Source organism: Malurus melanocephalus, unplaced genomic scaffold (assembly GCF_030028575.1).
Source record: "Malurus melanocephalus ecotype Western Australia unplaced genomic scaffold, MMel_1.1 scaffold_626, whole genome shotgun sequence".
NCBI classification, from domain to species: domain Eukaryota; kingdom Metazoa; phylum Chordata; class Aves; order Passeriformes; family Maluridae; genus Malurus; species Malurus melanocephalus.
In genome coordinates, this window is record NW_026623858.1 from 39,534 (window position 1) to 49,091 (window position 9,558).

At 38.2% G+C, this 9,558-nt stretch overlaps 1 long non-coding RNA gene across 1 annotated transcript in view; it reads right to left on the reverse strand.

Moving 5' to 3' along the window:
- The window catches only part of LOC130583783 (uncharacterized), a 33,313-nt gene that overhangs the window by 6,885 nt on the left and 16,870 nt on the right, over positions 1–9,558 (reverse strand). The window contains exons 2-3 of the long non-coding RNA XR_008966449.1: positions 8,962–9,022; positions 8,533–8,616 (exon numbers count right to left, since the gene is read on the reverse strand). This is a non-coding gene — a long non-coding RNA (uncharacterized LOC130583783). The remainder of the gene's footprint in view (positions 1–8,532; positions 8,617–8,961; positions 9,023–9,558) is intronic.

The following is a 9,558-nucleotide window of genomic DNA, read 5'->3' on the forward strand; positions in this document are numbered from 1 at the left end:
AAGAAGAAGAAGATACTAATGAATCAAAGTTACATATTCTCTCATCACCACACATGAAGATCCAATCCAAAATATTTGGGAGTGGAAGCAGCCAAACCAGAGCAGTTATCCAGATATGCACACAATGAACCAGCAGGTAATGATCCTGTACACAGGTTTATTATTCAACAGCTCCATATTTCAGCCAGAGATTTTGTAGAGCCAACAGTGTTTTAATACAACCCATCCATGTCCTCTTCTTCAATCACTAGAGTGGCCTTCAGCTGAAACCTCATTCATCAAGAAAGACAGAGGAATCATCCCCTAAGAGCAAGGCAACATACACAATGAGTCCTTACATGTTGACCCTTGTAAGGGAATAATGGAAAGAAGGAATTTTTTGGCCAACTCTTCTCTCAAATATGACCTGTTGTTGAAAAGCATCTGCAGCTGTAGCTCTGATCAAATATGGTCTAGTCACAGAAACTGGGAACACAGAAGAATAAACCTTTTTTATTTTTAACAAAAAGAGAACGGGTAGATTCAATAGGCAATAAGCTGAAGTAATATTCAGGGAACTGTCATATACAATTGCAAAGATAGTGCATGATGAGAAATAAGGGAGATCTGATATYTAAAGTCTGAGCTTTCAGTTTTAGTAAACAGTCTCAATTTTCTGAAGTACCTTGTGGGATAGTTCTGTGGTAAAGAGAGAGTTAGCCTCCTGTGTCACAAAAAGACATAAGTTCTAGACTTGGCAGCTAAATACATCACATCCTGGACAAAAATGTGAAGATTTCATAATCATCTGAATTGCACAACTTCTGGTGAGCAATTTTCTCATAGCTTGCCCTTTCATTGAAAGAAAATGTATTTATTTTTTCTTTCCTAAAAATACAACATGTAGTGTAAACCATGGTAGTGCCAATCCCTTCACCCAGATTTATTTTAAAATGTCTTCTGCCAACTCTAGTTACAGGGAAAATAACCGTGGTGTCTCACTGGATACATCAGTTCTAACAAGGTTGTGACTGAATGTAGAAATTGGCAAAAGTTATGGTTTTATTAAACAGGTAGGAAAAATTGCAACTGAAGGCAAGGTACTTTTAATAACTCTGGCTTATTCTTCTCCTCTTGTAAAAAAAATATCTCTCTCCACTTTCCAAAATACAATTTTCTACCACTGCAGCAAATCAGATTTTTTTGTTGTTGTTTCAGGTTCTCTTCCTTTGTAGCAGCTGTCATTAGATACAGATGGATAGTGCCTTGGGAGATGGGAGATAACAATCTCACACCTTCTCCTTATGCCTGTTGTCACAAAGATCAAGCTACAGTGAAGTCAAAGTCTCTATATGTTGGATACATGGGTTCAGAAACTTCTGTTCTTGCTGCTTCCTCCAGTTCTGAACTTGTCACCAGTTCCAATTGTTTGTTAACTCCATGGTGATCTGAAAGCCAGCCCAGTATAAAATTAAGTCCTTTAAATATTAAAAACCCCAAATTTTTGAGCTAATTTATTTTTTATTGTTATTTTGTGGAATCAGATGACTGCAAATCCTGACATGAAATGCAGTGTGCAGCTGGAATGGCCGAATAGTAGAATCCTGACAATGCCAGTAGAGATTAGCTTAAAAATTATGTTACAGCCTTATGTTCCTGCTTGAAGTTCTCAGAATAAAATGTCTGATCCAGCTTAACTTAAATACTCTATAATTTGTTTGCTCCTGGGCATTTATGGGGTTATCTAAGCAAAGGCTCCAACTGGGCTGAAGAAGACTTATTAAAAATACTCATGTATAGTATGATTAGCTGAAGAATAAACTTCTTAGACCAACAGTACTAGGAAAGTATTAACATACCTACATGGATTTATTTAGTTGTGTTATGCACTTGAAACATATTTGGGAAAAGATGAAACTGTGCAGTTCACTTTTTAAAGAAATATAGTAGGACCTATTAATTCTGTAAGAACCAGGAAGAAAACAAGCTGGTGTACTCCGTACCATTTGTTCAATTACCAGCAAATCACATCCTATATTGATCAAAATAGTCAGAGGTGGCCTGCACTAAAAAAACTGTGTTTTGGTTCATTAGAGACAATGGTGAAAATTGCTATTTTGGGAGCAGGGTGGGTATCATAATGCTTGCTAGAGTAAATTCGGCAGATTATTTCATCAAGTCAGTTATAGAAGACAAGAGAAGATCTATAAAGTGAGGGTAAAGGTAAATATGATCAATCCACTTGAAATATGTACACTCTATTTTATTTTCTTTGAACATATGTTGTTTGTTATATTTATGATATTATATGATGTTATATTATATGATATTATATATTACATTACATTATATTATATTATATTGTCATTATATTATATTGTTATTATATTATATTGTTATTATATTATTTTATTATATTAATTATATTAGTGAGTTTTAATGCAGAGAAACAAAAGGGCTACAACTGTGTTTTAAAGTCTCATGAAGATTCCTCCAGATTAGGTGGATCCCTAGGGTCCAAGCAGCCTGATTTATTCTGCTATTCTGACATTTATTAGCATATGACTGTGCCAAGACATAGGCAGGATGCCTCTGCAACAGAGTCTAACCAGATATACTGAAACATTTTAAAAATAATTGTCTGCATGCTCCACTTATGCTCTTAAACAGATAGACACTGATGCAGTGGATTGCACTACRAAGAATTGTTTAGCCTGTTTCCATCCTGGAACTTAAAGTGAAGTTTGAGTCCAAAATAAAGGATTCTAGGAAAAAAAATAGGAGAAATAATTGTCCTTAGGGAACTGGACAAAAACTTGGTGTGTCTTTATCCTCTGGAAAAATGTTCTCTTTTATCTCAGCTGTATTCATCATGGTTTACTGACAAAGAACAACTCTATGAAAGTGGCCACAACATGCTTTAAAACATTGGCAACAACAACAAAACAGAACAAAAGCAAAAAAAAAAAAATAATGATCGCAGTCAACTTCAAAAAGAATTACCTAAGACTAAGCAAGCCTGTTAAAAGTATGCTAAAGGGGGTAGGTAAAAGATGATAAGAAGATGACTACAAAAGTTAAATCCCTGCCAGCAGCATGAGCACAATTTAGAGACTACACTGAAGCTAAAAAGGATTTGCCTACTTCCTGTCATGAAAGGTTTGACAAAAGCTAAAGGAAGCCAGCATGACTAAACAACAGCACAAGAAAGATCAGCAAATGCAAGGAGGCAAGTTTGAAAACGTTGAGTGGTGTCCAAATATGAAAAYTGGAGAGGATGAAACTTTGGCAAGTTAAATTCAAAAACAGAGTAAGGCAAAACAGAAGACACTGGAAAAAATTTTTTTTCAAGTGTATAAGGAAGTCTGTCAGGGAGTCCAACGAAGCAGCAGACATTAAAAGGATAAAAGAAGCACTCAGGGAAGACAGGGTCATAAAAAAAAGAAACAAAATTAAACCTTTATTTTTCTGTTCACTGTGGATGCACATGAAAAGGCTTTCAGGACAGAAATCCTCTTTACTGAGAACTTGTTACGGGACCTGACTGAAATTTAAGTGTTGGCTATGGAAGAAATAGATAAAAAGAGTGATAACAGCCAGGACCAGGTGTCATTCACCAAAGAACTCAAGAATAAAATAGTTCATCCAGTAAGTGTGGTGTAGAGCCTTTAAATTACAAGTGCCTGGTGYCTATAGACCAGAGGGGAGCAGATATGATGCCGTTTTGTGAAATGGCAGACCCAATGAGCTGACAAAGAAACTTATCATTTTCTCTAGAAAAATTTGGCTAATGCAGTTGACACACCTGAAGGATAGGATAACATCTAGAGGGACCTGGACAAGCTCAAGAAGTGGGTCCATGGGAATCTCAGGTGGTCTAACAAGACCAAGTGCAAGATRCTGCACCTGGATCAGGGCAACCCCTGGTACCAATTCAGGCTGGGGGGTGAAGGGATCAAGAGCAACCCTGCCAAGAGGCACTTGGGGGTGCTGGGGAATTAGAGGCTGGACAAGACCCAGCCATGTGCACTCACAGCCCAGAAAGCCTAACATATCCTGAGATGCATCCAAAGCAGAGGGGCCAGCAGGGTGAGAGAGAGGAGATTCTGTACCTCTGCTCTGCTCTGGTGAGACCCCACCTGGAGTGCTGCATCCAGCTCTGGGGTCCCAGCACATGAAGGACATTGCCCTGCTGGAGCGAGTCCAGAGGAGGCCACCAAGACGATCAGAGGTGTGGAGAACCTCTCCAAAGAGGAAAGGTTAAGAGAATTGTGATTGTTCAGCCTGGAAAAGAGAAGTCTTCCAAGGTAACCTAATTGTGGCCTTCCCGTAATAACATCAAGGCATTTTCTTCTCCTCATACTGCCCCAACAACAGGGGGTCCTGGGGTATGCAAAACGCTGGGAGTGGTACAGCTGAGATAATGGACCACACTGACTAGGAGGAGATTCCACATCATGGGGCATCATCATGCTCAGCATTTAAAACTGTGGGAAAGTTGGCCCGGGAGCTGCTGCTGCTTGGGGACTGCATGAGCATTGGTTGTTTTATGGAGAGCATTTGTTTACATTTGCATCTCTTGTCTGTCTTGGGTTTTATTTTTCTTTGTTATTTTCTATTATTATTATTATTATTATTATTATTATTATTATTATTATTATTATTTTATTTTATTTTTTTAAGCTGTTCTTATCTCAACACATACATTTTCTCACTTTGACCCTTCCAACAACACAGCTTCTGCCATCCACCTGAATTTCCAAAAAGCATTGAATGAGGATCTCCATCAAAATCTTTTGTGGGGTCAAAGAATAAGAGAGAATATTTACACATGAATTAAAGACAAGATAAAAACAGAAAGCAGAGTAGGATTGGTTTGGTCCTTGGAAGAAGGTCTGCATGTGTGCGTGCTGAGATTGCTCCACTCAAAATTTTAGAAAATAGCAGGAATAGAGTGTTTGATGTGACTGCTACATTATTGAAGGAGAGTGAAGATAAGCATTAGCAATGAAAAGCATGAGACATAATGACTGGATGTTCAAATGGCAGATAAAATTCAGCGAAGGGTTGCACAAAAGAGAAAGTGCTAATGAACCCTACAGGAATGAGCTCAAGATGTTTCTGTGCTCAGTACTCCTAACAGTCATGAAAAACAATGTTTCAAAATACTAAGAAGAAAACAGAAGGCATCAGTATGCCACTGAATAGACTGCACCATCTTTCTTTGACAAAAGGAAACATCAAATAAAACTTGTAATTGGCTGGGTCAAAACAACAACAACAACAAAAAAAAAAGATAATGTAGCTGAGCTAAGAAGTTTAGTGCCAGAAATTTTCGAAGAGCTGATAAAAGACAAAATGATCAAGGGGAATTTAAAAAATATCATCCCTGACACAGAAATTCAGGCACTGAGCCACAAATTCTTGGAAGTCCAGAGAGTATTCTGGGGAATTAATACTGCAAGCTTTTTTTAGTTCTGTATTTGTTGCAACTGGTGAAGAGAAGACTTAGGATGGACCTTATAGAAGACTTCCTTCCCATACCTACGAGGCTACTGAGAAGACAGCGGTTGAACTAGATGTCTTCTGATGTGTCCTCCAACCTGAATGATTTTGTATTTTTATGATGCATTAAGTTTCAGCACTGCTGAAAACATACTACTAGGCTATCTGGGCTTTAGTCCAATCCAGTGTATCAATTCTTATCTTATACATATGTATGCATTGGACACACCCTTAAAAAATCATGGTCAAACTCAAGCCCAGGAGCAACTCACCATCTCTGCAAGCTGAATGTGTCACTTATATTTGCAGCTTTAGAAACAAGACTCACTTTCTGAGTTTTACCTTTATGCTTTCAAGAAGAAATAATATTGAAGNAAAAAAAAAAAAAAAAAAAAAAATAGATGCAAATATCCTATTTTAGTCCTTTAAGAGAAAATTTGAAAGAAGCTGATTTTTTCCCCCCCAGATTCTCCAGCAACATATTGAAATACACTCAGGCTCTCTTTTTTATTTGGAAGGTCAAGGGAATTTGAGGGGTTGGAATTACAGGAGAATTAGGGGGCTACTGCCTTAGAGAGGAATAGATAAAGGAAGTGGTTGAGAATATGATAATGGGAAATAATTTGCATGCAATTGAACAGTAAATACTGCAATACCACTCTAAAAAGAGCAAGAAAAGGGTGGATTGAAAGCAACAAAACAATGACAATAAAATAGATGTTATAAAATTTAACCCAGAATGTCTGGGGTTGATCTCCTGGGAAGGTACAAGAAAGGAAAGTAAAACATGGAAGCAAGTACTTACTAAAAGAAACCTTATGAAACACTCAATTAGTCTGATACACAAAGAAGAGAGGAGGAATGGCTTTTGCTTCATTAGGTACAACTGAAGCAGAAATGAATCATACAAGAGGTGGAACACATCAAAATATAGATCAGAAAGAATCAGTATAAAGGAACAGCAGAAGCACATGAGGTAAATCAAATGTTATTGTCATTGAAAAGTAGCAGGTGAAGAGATCTGAATGAGAACAGAGAGGAGTTGGCAAGATGCTAAAAGACAAAACAACATGATGTTAAAGGGAGTACAAAACCATTCTTGTTTGCATTCCTTAATTCCCAATCCTACAGAAAACCGGCTGTGCAGAATATGAGGTGGGATGGGAAATAATCAGGACCTGTGTAGAAACTGCACACCTGAACCATATTATGGAAATGCCATTTTTATACCATTTCAGGATTTCTGTCATTTTGTGCAGAAAGCTAATCCAGTCAGACTTGATATCTATAAAGCACAGTAAATTAAATAATCTGGCTCAGGTTCTCCTGGACAGTTATCAGCTCAAAGTACCTTGGGCTGGTGAGTAGTTAGAACATGTTCTACTCAGAAATCACTGCACTCACTGATGGGTCTTTTGAGCCTTTACTGGCTGAAAGCTGGAGTCTCCAGGACTGACAAGAGCCAATAGGTTGGGTACTCTGTGGGAGGGGTCATGATGTGATTTGCATTCACATCTTGAAGAACATGCATACTGTCACATCATAGCAGAATTCAGACACTTCTGCACACAGATATRGTTTCTACAGGAAAGCCACACAAGTTTTGTAGCAGTATCGCATCCAGAGCTACTTCAGTACAACATAAAATTGACTCAATAAAAATCCAACCATCTTAATTTTGTTTTTACTTGCAGTACTCTTAATTATGAGACTTTTTTGTAGACAGATAGTAATGCGCATGAATATGTTCCAGTAACATGTGGCTTACTTCATGGGTGTTTATTTTATAGACGTTGAGGATTTTCTGAAAACCTGCTTGGTACACATGAAATTTGCTATTAAGATGTGTTATAGTAAAAAAATATATTTTAGAACGACCTTAAAGGTCTCACTCAAATATTAAATATGCAGTACTGTAAACTGCATAATTACATAAACTTGTTTAGGAAAAGAAAGGCTTCTGGTCTTGTTAGCACCAGGCAAACACAGACTATGTTTAATACATTTGTATAAAAAGAAATATAATTATTCCATAGATAAAGATAGAAAAATGGCGTTACTCATATAGGTATTCAGGAGTGAAGCACCAGAGCCATTCAGGGACCAAAAAGTCAATAAAAATATTGTCCTAGAATGTATTGTCTTTTATATTTTGTGGCATGGATTTCTTCACTCTCATCACTTTGAGCTCAATCAATAAACAAGATTCAAAACGTGCGTAGAGTCTGTGCCTCTGAGCTTTTTATGCCCACTGGTAAGATCAAGAACTGATCAAAGTTAGCGCTCCCAATGTGGAATGGAAGAAGTGCATCTAAAATGCATCTGGTTTGTGGAGTGCTTTTTGCTTCCCAGGAAATGAAGGCACAAAGTACGCATTCCCACCAAACAACTGCATAAAACATAAGCCTCTAGGTATTCCCATAGACATCATCTACCACAGACTATTTAGTTTTCCTCTTTCTAGCTCTGGGCTAGTTCCATACAAAGTCTGAAGAGCCCATAAATCTCTCTTCAGGCACCTAAGTTGACATGTGTATTAACATGTAATTTAGCAAACAAAAGGAGATTGGCAGACTAAAGCTACTGCTGTCCCTACATCCACATTGTGGGTGTTTCAGTCCTTCAGATAGATATGGTCTGATGCCTTGAACTGAACATCTTCATCATGTCCATAATTCATGGCTATTCCAAGGACTGGCCAGTGGTTTGGACCCCCACTAGGGATTARAACACATCTGTAAGCTCCAGCAGAAAAACTTCTGGATTAATTTCACACAGATTAAAAACTATTGCATGTGCACAAAAGCTGCTCTATAGCCAAGCCAATGTGCATCACGTGGGAATGACCAAGAGTTAGTTCCAAAACCATGCTGCTGCACCAAATCAACACATTCAGGCACATAAAGCCTACGCCCAATATGGGAGCATCAAAAGTCTTTGGATTTGACTGCACGTAAAATAAAACTTATGCTGGCAAAAGAAATTAGCTCAGAATTTCATCTGTGCAAGTGAAAAACCAAATTCTTCCTTCAGAGTAGAAAAATTTACCTTCATATGAGAAATGGATACCACCTTCTGGAGAGTGGAGGCAAAACCCTGCTGAAAGGACCGATATGGCTGTAATGCGGATATCTGCAAGGGAGAAGAAGGAGGGAGGTCTTAAGGCCAGGAAACACGCAGTCTTCCATGCTTCATGTTCCTCCTTCCCCTGCTGGAGGTCCTCACTATTTGCACAGCCTCCCCTCCAGCATGAGGACAGGGTAAAACTGAGTGATCAGAGAAGCACAGGATTATCCCTGCCCTCGTCAGGGTTATGGCTGACTGTTACTGGAACAAGAAAAACCACTTGTCTGAGGAGGACAATGTTTGAAAAATCACCCCACTGTAGCAAGCCATGATCCTCCTGCTTCTCTTTGCTTCAGGTACCCTTCATCCTTAAAATTACTGTAAGGGTGTTACCTGCTATCCTTAACTTACTGTATGATAAAAATCTGTGCTTTTTGGACTTCAGAAGTTGCTCTTCATAGAGATGACTGTGCTGTGAAAACAAAGCATAGGCAGAATTAATCTGCGGCACAGCTGATCCTGGCTAAGCAGTGTTGACCTGAAAACAAGGAGGAAAATTTAAATGCTGTACAAGGTAATGAAGGGAAAGCCCCAAATCTCCAAGTCAGGCCACTCAATTTGTGTTAACAGGCAACAAAAATTGTTGGACACACATCACTGCCACTATCAAGGAAGAATGGTGCATGTTAAAGGGCAGAGGTATGATAAAATGATTGTAACAGGAAGACTCGATGGAATGAAAGTGAAGGAAGGGAAAGACAGCATGCTTGTTGAGAAGTTTTGTTTCTCAGGTTGAGAACCATGATGAGAAAAACTTGCAATTTATCTGTGGATTTTTTTTTTTGGGCCAAGTGCTCTAATGTTTTATTCACTCACAGCCTTATTTAGACAGTAACAAAAAAAACCACCAAAATGTCTTTCTTGGTATCTGACTTTATTCTACAGTGCAAAGTTAGCTCAGCACTTAAAGGTCTAACCTTGATTAAAATGAAATTGGAGATGGTCTCA